Source organism: Moschus berezovskii, chromosome 16 (assembly GCF_049115385.1).
Source record: "Moschus berezovskii isolate FMDL1 chromosome 16, NW_MosBer_1.0, whole genome shotgun sequence".
Classification (NCBI taxonomy): domain Eukaryota; kingdom Metazoa; phylum Chordata; class Mammalia; order Artiodactyla; family Moschidae; genus Moschus; species Moschus berezovskii.
In genome coordinates this window covers 67,977,998-67,991,593 of record NC_142475.1, presented here as the reverse complement: position 1 = coordinate 67,991,593, position 13,596 = coordinate 67,977,998, and the positions used below count along the sequence as shown (strand labels likewise).

At 40.0% G+C, this 13,596-nt stretch overlaps 1 protein-coding gene across 1 annotated transcript in view; it reads right to left on the bottom strand.

Annotated features, from left to right (window-relative positions):
* CPA6 (carboxypeptidase A6) overlaps positions 1–13,596 on the bottom strand; it is a 381,349-nt gene that overhangs the window by 204,456 nt on the left and 163,297 nt on the right. The window lies entirely within an intron of this gene.

Below are 13,596 nucleotides of genomic sequence, written 5' to 3'. Positions count from 1 at the left end.
AATGAATTCATAAAGACCCACTGTCCATGTAGAAACATAGGTTATGAGATGCAAGTAATGGACACCCTTTTCAAAGTAAGGAGGCAGAAAGGAAATTTATAGGGAAGATACTGGGTGGTCTATAGAATTTAAGAATAGTCTTTTGGACTTTGTGGGAGAGGGCGAGGGTGGGATGATTTGGGAGAATGGCATTGAAACATGTATATTATCATATGTGAAATGAATTGCCAGTCCAGGTTCGATGCATGATACAGGATGCTCGGGGCTGGTGCGCTGGGATGACCCAGAGGGATGATATGGGGAAGGAGGTGGGAGGGGGGTTCAAGATGGGGAACACATGTACACCCGGGGCGGATTCATGTCAATGCATGGCAAAACCAATACAATATTGTAAAGTATTAGCCTCCAGTTAAAATAAATAAATTTTTAAAAAAAGAAGTTGAGCAACCAAGTCTTGGATAGTACAGGAACTAAGGTGCTTCTTAAGGTCTCATTCCAAAGTCTGTAGACTATGCTTGTTGGTCCTACCATTGATAGCACTCAGTTCCTCATCAGCATGTCTTCTTTGGAGAAATGTCTGTTTAGTTCTTTGGCCCATTTTTTGATTGGGTCATTTATTTCAGACCCCTAACTTTTGATGGGCCTCAGCCAAGAGTCTAAAAGAGACCCCGCGCCAAATAAGTAAATACTAAAAGATGTAAATCAAGATGATAAGATAATAAAATGTACTATCCTCCCAGGTTGAGAGGCATACTTTCCTAACAGTCTGGAAATCCAGATTGAAATTTACCAATTAGATTCCACGGGGCACTGGGCCCAGATGTAGGAGCACAGAGAGTGTTGGCTGCTAACATGCAGCCTTCTCCTATTCCTGGCTTGTGGATACTCCAGTCTGCATATCCATGCTCCAAGAGCAGCCTGCACAAATATCTGCCTCTCTTACCATTTGGGTCTGGAGCTGGCAAGTCTTATGTGGGCCCTGGAGGTAGGAAGGAGGCTGTTTGGGCATGGATTCCAAGGTTCTGGATTCCCAAAACAGTCCATGGAAAGGGTACACTTTGAGGAGGATGGAGATACAGTTGGAGGAGAGCCAGAACAAGACACACAGGGCAGAGGATCCTCTCACCTAGCTAGTAGGATGTAATACTAACTGTAATATCAGGAAATAGTATTACTTTGGTTGCAGTTGGGTAATTATGGCTCATCTGATTGCAAAGCTAGTTGAACATGTCAAAGGCTAGAAAAGGAACATATATACATAAACACTTGGTTTACCGTATCCTAAACCAAAAGAGATCAACATTACCTATCAACATTACCATGCTGTCCAGGAAAGGCAAAAATAAAATGGTTACAGTAACACAATAAATCCTAAACAACTTATTTTCTTACTTCTGAAGTAAAAACTGCTTATTCTTCTCCCAAAAATATCAGCAAAGGTTTCACTTTTAAAGGTCACGTAGACTGTCAGTACCAGTTTTGCGGCTTTGTTCTACAAGATTTTTATTTCTTCTCAGGAAAACAAAATACAACACCAGAACACAATTCAGGTTCAAAGTGTGCTAAGGTTTATTCCATTACTTTCCCCTTCCGGGTTCCTTAATAGGCATATCTGTGTGCAACTAAGAACTTCAGAACCTTACATGACTGATTCTCAACATGCAGTTGTAATTTCCTATTTTCTGACCTCAATTTCCACTGCTGAAATTGAATAGTATGACACCAAGAGAATGAAAAAAAATGACACAGGAACAGATCTCTCAAGAAACAGGATAAGTATCTCCAAATATTGGGACTGAAAAGACGGAAAATAGAGTTTGTACAAAAGCTGTTTTGAAACTATTTTTAAAATTAAAAAGAAATCTTTTAAAATTAATCATATAGTATCTCATTATGGTTTTGATTTGCATTTCTCTGATTATGAGGGATGTTGAGCATTTTTTCATGTGTTTGTTAGCCATCTTTATGTCTTCTTTGGAGAAATGTCTGTTTAGTTCTTTGGCCCATTTTTTGATTGGGTCATTTATTTTTCTGGAATTGAGCTGCAGGAGCTGCTTGTATATTTTGGAGATTAATCCTTTATCAGTTGCTTCATTTGCTATTATTTTCTCCCATTCTGAAGGCTGTCTTTTCACCTTGCTTATAGTTTCCTTTGCTGCGCAGAAGCTTTTGATTTTATTTAGGTCCCATTTGTTTATTTTTGCTTTTATTTGCAATATTCTGGGAGGTGGGTCATGGAGGATTCTGCTGTGATTTACGTCGGACAGTGTTTTGCCTATGTTCTTCTCTAGGAGTTTTATAGTTTCTGGTCTTACATTTAGATCTTTAATCCATTTTGAGTTTATTTTTGTGTATGGTGTTAGGAAGTATTCTAGTTTCATTCTTTTACAAGTGGCTGACCAGTTTTCCCAGCACCACTTACACCAGTCAGAATGGCTGCTATCCAAAAGTCTACATGCAATAAATGCTGGAGAGGGTGTGGAGAAAAGGGAACCCTCTTACACTGTTGGTGGGAATGCAAGCTAGTACAGCCACTATGGAGAACAGTGTGGAGATTCCTCAAAAAACTGGAAATAGAACTGCCATATGATCCAGCAATCGCACTCCTGGGCATACACACTGAGGAAACCAGAATTGAAAGAGACACATGTACTCCAATGTTCATTGCAGCACTGTTTATAATAGCCAGGACATGGAAGCAACCTAGATGTCCATCTGCAGACGAATGGATAAGAAAGCTTTGGTACACATACACAATGGAGTATTACTCAGCCATTAAAAAGAATGCATTTGAATCGGTTCTAATGAGGTGGATGAAACTGGAGCCTATTATACAGAGTGAAGTCAGCCTGAAAGAAAAACACCAATACAGTATACTAACCCATATATGTGGAATTTAGAAAGATGCAAATGATAACCCTGTATACAAGACAGCAAAAGAGACACAGATGTATAGAACAGTCTTTGGGACTCTGTGGGAGAGGGTGAGGGTGAGATGATTTGGGAGAATAGCATTGAAACATGTATGTTGTCATATGTGAAACGAATCACCAGTTCAGGGTCGATGGATGTTACAGGATGCTCGGGGCTGGTGTGCGAGGATGACCCAGAGGGAGGATAAAGGGAGGAGGGAGGTGGGGGGTGGTGCTCAGGAAGGGGAACTCATGGACAACCAGGGCAGATTCATGTCAATGTATGGCAAAACCAAGCAATATAATATTGTAAAATAATCAGCCTCCAATAAAAAAAATAAAAAAAAATAAAATTAATCATATATACCCACTGTTTCTCATTGCTTAAATAATGAGTACAAATTCATTAACATTTTTATTGTTTGGCTCTTCTTGCTTCTTTATAGCGTTGCATGTACACTTTTTTCTATGGTTCTGTTTTTATTTGCCATTCTTGTTTAAGAATTGTCAGTGGGGCCCCATTTGCTACAGCAATGATTTTCAAGGATACAGGCAATAAAGTTTGAGTACTAGCTTTAGACTCCAGAAAAGACCTGGGCTTGAGTTCCAGTTATCCCACTGACAGGCTGATTCTAGACAAGTTTTATTTAACTTTTCTAGTCTCTAGTTTCCTCATTTGTAAAATGGGAGTAAGAGTGCCTATCTTATCAGATTGGAGTAGATATTAGATGAATTAATACAGGCACAGCCATAAGAATGAATAAATTCTCATGGTACTGCCTGGAAAATATGAACCCTTTCACAGGTAATTAATAAAATATATGTGTCCTTTTAGGCTTTGTGGTCCTCTGCCATCCCTAGATACTCATCTCTTGCTGTTTCCAGTCTTACAGCTTACATTTCAGAACCACTGAACTACTTTGAGTTTTGGAAACATGCTATACAGTGCCTTCTGTGTTGGATGGCAGATTCATGTTCTTCCCAGGCCGGAACACGACCTCTTCAGGAGTTTTCCCCTTTGCCCAGGCACAAGTGACATTTCCCTCCTTAGCGCTAGTTCTGTCTATATTTTCCTGCTACACTTTCTCAGTATAGAGGATTATAAGTCCTTGCTTGGTGAGGAGAGTCACAGAAGGAAGCAAAACATTTTCGGAAAGTTCTCCAAAGTAAGATGATACCCATTCCCTCAGAAAAACAGGTCCAAGGAGACACTGGGAATTGGTGACAGAGGGAAAAGACAGTCATTCCCTACAATGGAAGAAAGACAGTCTCTTCAATAAGAGTATTGGGAAAACTGGACAGGTACTTGTAAGAAAATGAAATTAGAACATTCTTTAACATCATGCACAAAAATGAACTCAAAATGGATTAAAGACCTAAATGTAAGGTTGGCCGCTATAAAATTAGTAGGTGAAAACATAGGCAGAACATTCTGACATAAATAGCAACAATATCTTTTTTGAGCTGTCTCCTAGAATAATGGAAACTTTTGTTTAATGTAAATTAAGCAACTGGGACCTAATTAAACTCAAAAACTTCTGCACAGCAAAGGAAATCACAAGTAAAAAGACAACCCACAGAATGGGAGAAAATAATCACAAATGATGAGACTGACAAAGGATTAGCTTCCAAAATTTACAAACAGTTCATGTGGCTCCCTATCAAAATAACAAAACACCCAATCAAAACAGGAGTGGGAGATCTAAATAGACATTTATCTAAAAAAGACATATAGTTGTCCAAAAAGCATGTGAAAAGATGCTTAACATCCTTAATTAGAGAAATACAAATCAAAACTACAATGTGATATGACCTAACACCAGTGAGAATGGCCATAGTCCAAAAATCTACAAACAACAAATGCTGGATAGGGTGTGGAGAAAAAGGAACCCTTCTACACTGTTGGCGGGAATATAAATTGGTACATCCACTGTGGAGAACAGTTTGGAGGTTCTTTAAAATGCTAAAACTAGAGCAACCGTGTGACCTAGCAATCCTGCTGCTGCTGCTACTAAGTCACTTCAGTCGTGTCTGACTCTGTGTGACCCCCATAGACGGAAGCCCACCAGGCTCCCCCGTCCCTGGGATTCTCCAGGCAGGAACACTGGAGTGGGTTGCCATTTCCTTCTCCAATGTGTGAAAGTGAAAAGTGAAAGTGAAGTCGCTCAGTTGTGTCCGACCCTTAGCCACCACACGGACTGCAGCCTACCAGGCTCCTCAATCCATGGGATTTTCCAGGCAAGAGTACTAGAGTGGCTTGCCATTGCCTTCTCCGGAGCAATCCTACTCTTGGGCATATATCTGAAGAAAAACATGTTTCAAAAACACATGCACTCCAAGGTTCATCAGAGCACTATTTACAATAGCCAAGACATGGAAGTGACCTATATGTCCATTAACAGAGGAATGGATAAAGTAGATGTGGTACATATATACAATGTAGTATTATTCAGCCATTAAAAAGACTGAAAGAATGCCATTTGCAGCAACATGGACGGACCTGGAGATTATCATACTAAGTGAAGTGAGTCAGACAGAGAAAGACAACTATCATATGATATCACTTAAGTGAAGAATCTAAAAAAATTGATAGAAATGAACTTACTTACAAAACAGAAACAGATTCACAGACTCTGAGAATGAATTTATGGTTACCAGCGGGGAAGGGTGGGAGAGACGGATAGATTGGGAATTTAGGATTGACATGTGCACACTGCTGTATTTAAAAAAGATAATCAATGAGGACTTACTGTATAGCACAGGGAATTCTGCTCAGCAGTCTTTAATAATCCATAAGGTAAAAGGATTTGAAAAAGAATATATACATATATATATATATAAAACTGAATCACTTTCCTGTACATCTAAAACTAATACACCATTGTTAATAATCTATGCTTTAATATAAAAATTAAAAAAAAACAACCGGAGGGTCACTCTTGCCAGTAGAGGGCCCTGGTAGTGGCCAGTAAAGCTGGGCAGAGGGAGACATGACTTGGGGCCCTGTAGCCTTAGTACCTGGACAGAAAGCCCACCTTGGCTCCTCCTTGTTATTGGTGATTAGAAGAAGGAAGCATTTGTGGTCAGTGGTCCAAAGAGAGGCAAGTCTTTGAAAAGCTTTTTACTTCAGATCCCAGAACAGCAGTATGGTTGGGTTGGTGCTGGGGTCTCTGTGCTACTCTGACAGATATGGGCTACCTTGTGATAGGACTGTGAGGCTTGTCACTTATGACTAAGTGGCCCTGGGTGAAGCCCTGCTATTGGGGGCATTGGCAGAAAGGGAAGGGCCAAGTTCAGGTTCATGTCAGTCTATGGCTCGAGAAGAATGGTTGAAGCTTGACTGTTTTGGAGAGTCCCCCAAACATTTCACTGGTTGAAACCCTACGTCTGAGAGGTATTACTTATTGTTAATCCAGCATGGCAGAGCCTGAGGAAGTACCTGCTGCACACGGTATTATAAATTATATGGTTACATGTCTGTATTCCCTTTCCTTTTAGACTGTGGGCTCCTTGAACTTAGACATGTGGTTATTACTGTCAACAGTGCCAAGCAGAGCATGGTCTACACAACACGTTCAATTATACATTTAACTATCTGGAGTCAGAAAAACCTATCATCTGTCACATAAAGAGGATCTGCATTCACTGAACTTAACAACGGTTATTCCATCATGATACAGCCTAGTGGTTATCACCTTTTCAATACTAAAGACCTCCTTCAAGGAAATCATATTTTGAAAAATTTGGTCTACCAGACTGTAATTATTAGCAATCTGTTTCCTGTTAGATCTATTTAACTGCCAACTAAATGCTTTAAAGAGCAGAAACCAGCCATTTACCATAAGAAAACCATGATACACCATGAGTTAGTCAATTACCACACATAACAGCCAAAAGAAGAATTTAAAACTTTAGTTTCTATAGTTTTTGACTAGGCATCTTAAAACACTGAAAAGTGATGGTGGATTCCCATTTCTGCTTTAACAACCTCTGAGAAAGGAAACACTGGTTCAGTGTACTGAGGAGTGTACCCAGTGGCACCCAGCACCATTTCAGATCAGGAGTGAAGGCTTCATATTCAGTGATGTTACAGGTGGCTTAGGGTTGGGTTCTTTATACTTAGATCTGAAAGGAACTCAGTACTCACCTAGTTGAACCCCTCAGTCCCCAAGTCTTTTCCAAACAGGCCACTGTCCCCAAACTAATTAGTATCAGAGCTAGAATCAGGACCAAGGTGTCCTAACTTCCAGCCTGTGGGAAAGAATCTCATGCCAACAACACCCAACTACTTAATTTCTGCACAAACCACTATAGATAGAACTTTAAAGCTGTCTAAGACTCTGGGTCCATCTTCACACTACCTTTCATTTTACAAAAGGCAGGTTCAGGGAGATCAGGTGACCTATCTGATGGAGAACCTCAGAGTTAGGAGTAAAAGTGAGATGAGATGTCTGCTCTGAATGAAGAGACGGAGCCAAAGTGAAAACAATGCCCAGTTGTGGATGTGACAACTGGTGATGGCAGTAAAGTCTGATGCTGTAAAGAACAATACTGCATAGGAACTTGGAAACTGAGGTCCCTGAATCAAGGTAAACTGGAAGTGGTCAAATAGGAGATGGCAAGAGTGAAAACCGACATTTTAGGAATCAGTGAACTAAAATGGACTGGAATGGGTGAATTTAATTCAGATTACAATTATATATACTACAGTGGGCAAGAATTCCTTAGAAGAAATGGAGTAGCCCTCATAGTCAACAAAAGAGTCCAAAATGAAGTACTTGAATGCAATCTCAAAAATGACAGAATGATCTCTGTTCATTTTCATGGAAAACCATTCTGTATCACAGTAATTCAAGTCTATTTCCCGACCAGTAATGCCAAAGAAGCTGAATGGTTCAATGAAGATCTGCAAGACCTTCTAGAACTAATACCAAAAAAGATGTCCTTTTCATCATAGGGGACTGGAATGCGAAACTAGGAAGTCAAGAGTAACAGGCAAGTTTGGCCTTGGAATACAAAATGAAGCAGGGCAAAGGCTAACAGAGTTTTGCCAAGAGAACACACCGCTCATAGGCAAACACCCTCTTCCAACGACACAAGAGACGACTCTACACATGGACATCACCATATCGTCAATACCAAAATCAGATTGATTATATTCTTTGCAGCCAAAAATGGAGAAGCTCTATACAGTTAGCAAAAACAAGACAAGGGGCTGACTGTGGCTCAGATCATGAACTCCTTATTGCCAAATTCAGACTTAAAATGAAGAAAGTAGGGAAAACCACTAGATCATTCAGGTATGACCTAAATCAAATCCCTTACAATTATACAGTGGAAGTGACAAATAGATTCAAGGGATTAGACCTGATAGACAGAGTGCCTGAAGAACTGTGGATGGAGGTTTGTGACACTGTACAGGAGGCAGAGATCAAAGACCATCCCCAAGAAAAAGAAATGCAAAAAGGCAAAATGGTTGTCTGAGAAGGCCTTACAAATTGCTGGGAAAAGAAGAGAAGTGAAAGGCAAAGGAGAAAACGAAAGATATACCCATTTGAATGCAGAGCTCCAAAGAATAATAAGGAGAGATAGAAAGTCTTCCTCAGTAATCAATGCAAAGAAATAGAGGAAAACAATAGAATGGGAAAGACTAGAGATCTTTTCAGGAAAATTAGAGATACCAAGGGACATTTGCCCATCATGCAAAGATGGGCACAATAAAGAACAGAAATGGCATGGACCTAACAGAAGCAGAAGATGTTAAGAAAAGGTGGCAAAAATACACAGAAGAACTATACAAAAAAGATCTTCATGACCCAGATAACCATGATGGTGTGATCACTCACCTAGTGCCAGACATCCTGGAATGCGAAGTCAAGTAGGCCTTAGGAAGCATCACTACAAACAAAACTAGTGGAGGTGATGGAATTCCAGTTGAGCTATTTCAAATCTTGAAAGATGATGCTGTGAAAGTGCTGCACTCAATATGCCAGCAAATTTGGAAAACTCAGCAGTGTCCACAGGACTGGAAGAGGTCAGTCTTCATTCCAATCCCAAAGAAAGGCAATGCCAAAGAATGCTCAAACTACCGCACAATTGCACTCATCTCACACACTAGTAAAGTAATGCTCAAAATTCTCCAAGCCAGACTTCAACAGTACATGAACTGTGAACTTCCAGATGTTCAAGCTGGATTTTAAAAAGGCAGAGGAGCCAGAGATCAAATTGCCAACATCTGCTGGATCATGGAGAAAGCAAGAGAGTTCCAGAAAAACATTTGCTTTATTGACTATGCCAAAGCCTTTGACTATGTGGATCACAATAGACTGTGGAAAATTCTGAAAGAGATGGGAATACCAGACCACCTGACCTGCCTCCTGAGAAACCTGTATGCAGGTCAGGAAGCAACAGTTAGAACTGGACGTGGAACAACAAACTGGTTCCAAATAGGAAAAGGAGCACATCAAGGCTGTATATTGTCACTGTTCTTATTTAACTTATATGCAGAGTACGTCATGTGAAATGCCGGGCTGGATGAAGCACAAGCTGGAATCAAGATTGCTGGGAGAAATATCAATAACCTCAGATATGTAGATGATACCACCCTTATGGCAGAAAGTAAAGAGGAACTGAAGAGCCTCTTGATGAAAGTGAAAGAAGGGCGTGAAAAAACTGGCTTAAAACTCAACATTCAGAAAATGATGATCATCGCATCCAGTCCCATCACTTCATGGCAAATAGATGGGGAAACAATGGAAACAGTGACAGAATTTATTTCCTTGGGCCCCAAAATCACTGCAGATGGTGACTCTAGCCATGAAATTAAAAGACACTTGCTCCTTGAAAGAAAAGCTATGACCAACCTAGACAACAAATTAAAAAGCAGAGACATTACTTTGCCAACAAATGTTCATCTAGTCAAAGCTATGGTTTTTTCCAGTAGTCATATATGTTTGTGAGAGTTGGACCCTAAAGAAAATTGAACGCCGACAAATTGATGCTTTTCAACTGTTGTATCGGAGAAGACTCTCAAGAGTCCTTGGATAGCAGGGAGATCAAGACAGTTAATTGTAAAGGAAATCAGTCCTGAATATTCATTGGAATGACTGATGCTGAAGCTGAAGCTCCTGTACCCTGGCCACCTGATGCAAAGACTGACTCATTGGAAAAGACCCTGATGCTGGGAAAGATTGAAGGCAGGAGGACAAGGGGACAACAGAGGATGAGATGGCTGGATGGCATCACTGACTCGATGGACATGAGTTTGAGTGAACTCCAGGAGTTGGTGATGGACAGAGAAGTCCGGCATGCTGCAGTCCATGGGTCACAAATAGTTGACTATGACTGAGTGACTGAAATGAACTGACTCTCCATCCAATTTCTTTTGGTTTATGAATCTGAAATTAGTTTATTCCCAATTAAAGATATGTCTCAGCTTTACATGATGGGATCATGTCCATTACTGAGTGCCCAGCTCCCCATGGCTGCTGTAATGGGCTGTTCACTTTTAAGAACTGCTCCATGGATGCTAGGCACCCAGTATAACAAGAACAAGGCTGGTTCCAGCCTTTCAAGCTGCTGGGAAGACACCAGTTTCTCAAGTAACAACCTATCTAGCTAGTCCTTACTATGACCAAGCAAAAGGCAGTTGTTCCATAGTACTGACATGGCACTATTCTGCAGACATACAGGAAGTTCTGCAGTATTTGAATTGACTTGGCACTGTGTGGGCTTTCCTGCTGGCTTAGATGGTAAAGAGTCTGCCTACATTGTGGGAGACCCGGATTCGATCCCTGGGTCAGGAAGATCCCCTGGAGAAGGAAATGGCAACCCCTTCCAGTATTCTTGCCTGGGAAATCCCATGGATGGAGGAGCCTGGCAGGCTACAGTCCATGGGGTTGCAGAGTCGGACACGACTGAGCAAATTCACTTTCTATTTTCTGGCTATGCACATCGACTTTTTTTTTCACGTATGCACATATTATCAAAGTCATCCAAAGAGGAGAAGACTTCTCACACAAGACTGAATGGGTATATATGTATTACTAACATTAGTAATCCAGTTTAAAAGCCTTTATTTAAGAAGCTTCTCCCCTGCAAAGTTTGAATTTATTAAGTCTGTGGAACTGGAATAAAAAATGTCAACCCACTCCAGTATTCTTGCCTGGGAAATCCCATGGACAGTGGCGCCTGGAGGGTAGAAGCTTGGTGGACTACAGTCCATGGGGCTGCAAAGAGTCAGACACCACTGAGCACACACACACATACAACAATAGGAAATTGCTTTTGTTGCCACATATTGGTAAAATAGTTTCTCAATTTCAATAGCCTCAAATGAATTAATCTATATTCTCTATTCACAAGTTCCTAGAGCCATAAAAATGAATTTACACCCAATAAAAGGCTTTGGCATCACAGTTCCTCATCTGTTGTCCATTAGTTACACACACAGAGGCAATTCTAAAGTGCTTTGCTAGTGTGAAAGAACTGCTTTAATTAAAATGAGTTAAACAATGTCTCTAAATTATAACAGGAATTACATTTGACCTTTAACAACATGAGTTGGAACCGAATCCATTTTATGCAGATTTTTGTTTCAATAAATAGGTACCAAACCATCTGTGACTGCCTGGTTGAATCCATAGATGTGGAACCAGGAATCTGGAGGGCAAGCGGTAAAGTTATATGTAAAGTCTTGACTGGATGGGCCCTTCAACACTGTATTATTGTTCAAGGGTCGATTGTATTTTTATTGGGTTGGCCTAAAAGTTCATTCAGGTTTTCCTGTAATGTCTTACCACCATTCTTCCCAGTAGAGTAATAGTTCCTCTCTAGTTATTTAGTATTTAAAAATAATATATTACAACAAAAATAGCATATCCCACTGAAGGCATGTTCTATTAGGAGAAATGGATACCTGTTGGAAGGTATGATATTGACTTACTCCAGAAGGCCTTCTGGAGATTTAGGATTACAAAATCTCCCATTATTCAGTCATTCAAAAAACATTTCTAAGTGCCTCCTTGGCACCCAACAATACAACATGTTTTAAGTAGGCAGAAATGAAGCACATAATTTAGAGAAGAAACTGACATGCAAATACACAATGACATGATGATATGTTTGTTGAAGTGGAGTACCATGGGAGCACCCAAATCTTCCTGAAAGGAAAGTTTCTTAAAAGAGGCGGTGCTTGAGCTGAGGCTAGAACAACAGGTAACTGCTCCTTTGTAGGTAGATGGCGAGGAGAAGCTATAGGTTAGGGAGGCCATGGAGGAAGGAGCACTTCAATGTCAGTGGAAGGATGCACTGGAAGTGGGTCCTGGAAAACCAGTGCGGTGAAGGTGAGGTGAAAGTCGTTCAGTCGTGTTCGACTCTTTGTGACCCCATGGACTACACAGTCCATGGAATTCTCCAGGCCAGAATACTGGAGTGGGTAGCTGTTTCCTTCTCCAGGGAAAACCAATGCAGATGTCAATAAGCTTTCCTCCTGCATTAGACAAAGATATATTGCCAAAGTCATCTAGAAAATCACCTGGGAAATATGTTCTGAATTATGACCTGATTTATTCCAGTGCTAATTGCAAATTGACTGTTCACACTATCACAATTTTAAATAAGTGCACTTATTACTAGAGGCTGAAAGTAGTCCCCAGCAAGAGGTTGGTTCTAAGTGTGGCAATATCATATAACGTAAAGAAACAACTCATTATTGTTTCAGAATTTTCTTTATATGTGAACTAAAGAGAGGAAAAGGTGAGTTAAAAAAATAGATGGTTACTTTAATCAAATTATACATATATCTCTATAGACACATATGGTCTTTCCAGAACTCATCCCAGGAGTAAGAAATAAAATCATCTCCCAGTTGCCAAGGGCAATATTACAGAATCTGTGCTATGGTAACATAATTCAAGAACTTATTTACATTTAATTTAGAGATAATTCCAGTAATTAGTAATCTATCTTCTTAGCTAATAACTTCCTTCCTGCCTTCTCCTTTTGTCTTCATTTCCTCCTTTCCTTCCTTTCTCCCCTCTTTTCCTCACTGGGTATCTATCACGTGCTATCACCATGCTAGAATAATAACAGAAGAGTAGACATTCAAAAGGGAGTGAAGAGTCTCCTATAGACCTATGGAGCTTCTTGCTTGTAATATAACTAAGAGCAGAAAAGGATATAAGATACCAAAACTGACATAAGGACAAGAGACAGCATCTGGGAGCCATATAACATGGAAGCCAAGAGACCTCAGCACTTCAATGCCTCCAAATAACTGACACTGACTATAATCCATCTTGGTTATAAAAGGTCAAGTATAAGCCTATGTTCAGTTAGGATGTGTTACAGTTTAGAATGATTTCCTGCTAGAATAATTAATGTAAAAACAGTGATGTTTATGTTGCTCCCAGCTCCTTTAAAACTAGTCTATATAGAATAACACTTTTCAAGGGGTCTGGGGAATCTCTCTAGTTACATCCCTTTTAGCAAAGTTAAACATAATGCTCTTTAACTCAAAGAATGATTATAGATTAGATCCCTGGCAAGTCATTTACTATTGATCTAAGCAAACATCACCCTTCCCATGTACAATGCTTCCTCAGATCTGGAAGTCCAACAGGGACTTTACAAAGAGAGTAAAAGAAGACCCAAGTTTTCCATTATTACCAGAAAAAAAACAATG